The sequence below is a fragment of the Oryx dammah genome, unplaced genomic scaffold, assembly GCF_014754425.2.
Source record: "Oryx dammah isolate SB20612 unplaced genomic scaffold, SCBI_Odam_1.1 HiC_scaffold_10, whole genome shotgun sequence".
NCBI lineage: Eukaryota > Metazoa > Chordata > Mammalia > Artiodactyla > Bovidae > Oryx > Oryx dammah.
Window position 1 is genome coordinate 34,715,739 of NW_024070194.1, and position 1,889 is coordinate 34,717,627.

Sequence of the window (1,889 nt, forward strand, 5' to 3'; positions counted from 1 at the left end):
ATATTCTGGTGTCATACCTTTTTGCCTTTTCATACATTCATGGAGTTCTTGAGACAAGAATGCTAGAGTGGTTTGCCATTTCCTTCTCCAGTGAATCATGTTTTGTCAGAACTCTTGACTATGACCCACCCATCTCAGGTGACCCTGCATGGCCTGGCTCATAGCTTCACTGAGTTAAGCAAACCCCTTCTCCACAACAAGGCTGTGACTCATAAAGGGGTCAGGAAGCAACAGTAAGAACTAGACATGGAACAACTGACTGGATCAAAATTGGGAAAGGAGTGTAATAAGGTAGTATATTGTCACCCTGTTTATTTAACTTATATTCAGAGTGCATTAGGCAAAATGACAGGTTGAATGAATCACAAGCCAGAGTCAAGAGTGCCAGGAGAGATATCACAAACCCAGATATGCAGATGATAGCACTCTAATGGCAGAAAGTGAAGAACTAGAGTCTCTTGATGAGGGTGAAAGAGGAAAGTGAAAAAGCTTGCTTAAAACTTTAACATTCAAAAAACTAAGATCATGGCATCTGGTCCCATCACTTCATGGAAAATAGAAGTGGGAAATGTGGAAACAGTGACAAATTTCAAGCATAAAATTAAAAGACTGTTGCTCCTTGGAAGGAAAGCCATTACAAACCAGGATAACAAAATCAATACAATATTGTAAAGTAATTAGCCTCCAATTAAAATAAATAAATTTATACTAAAAAAAAAAAAACAGAGACACCACTTTGCTGACAAAGGTCCATATTAGTCAAAGCTATGGTTTTTCACTAGCCATGTACAGATAGGAGCTGGACCATAAAGAAGGCTGATTGCTGAAGAAATTACGCTCTGTAATTGGAGTGCTGGAGAAGACTCTTCAGAGAACTGCAAGAGGGTGAAACTCAGTTCAGTTCAGCCGCTCAGTCGTGTCCAACTCTTTGTGACCCCATGAATCGCAGCACGCCAGGCCTCCCTGTCCAACACCATCTCCCAGAGTTCACTCAGACTCACATCCATCGAGTCCGTGATACCATCCAGCCATCTCATCCTCTGTCGTCCCCTTCTCCTCCTGCCCCCAATCCCTCCCAGCATCAGAGTCTTTTCCAATGAGTCAACTCTTCGCATGAGGTGGCCAAAGTACTGGAGCTTCAGCTTTAGCATCATTCCTTCCAAAGAAATCCCAGGGTTGATCTCCTTCAGAATGGACTGGTTGGATCTCCTTGCCGTCCAAGGGACTCTCAAGAGTCTTCTCCAACACCACAGTTCAAAAGCATCAATTCTTCGGTGCTCAGCCTTCTTCACAGTCCAACTCTCACATCCATACACGACCACAGGAAAAACAATAGCCTTGACTAGACGGACCTTAGTCGGCAAAGTAATGTCTCGGCTTTTGAATATACTATCTAGGTTGGTCATAACTTTTCTTCCAAGGAGTAAGCGTCTTTTAATTTCATGGCTGCAATCACCATTTTCAGTGATTTTAGAGCCCAAAAAAATAAAGTCTGACACTGTTTCCACTGTTTCCCCATCTATTTCCCATGATGTGATGGGACCACATGCCATGATCTTCGTTTTCTGAAGGTTGAGCTTTAAGCCAACTTTTTCACTCTCCTCTTTCACTTTCATCAAGAGGCTTTTTAGTTCCTCTTCATTTTCTGCCATAAGGGTGGTGTCATCTGCATATCTGAGGTTATTGATATTTCTCCCAGCAATCTTGATTCCAGCTTGTGTTTCTTCCAGTCCAGCGTTTCTCATGATGTACTCTGCATATAAGTTAAATAAGCAGGGTGACAGTATACAGCCTTGACGCACTCCGTTTCCTATTTGGAACCAGTCTGTTGTTCCATATGCAGTTCTAACTGTTGCTTCCTGACCTGCATACAGGTTTCTCAAGAGGCA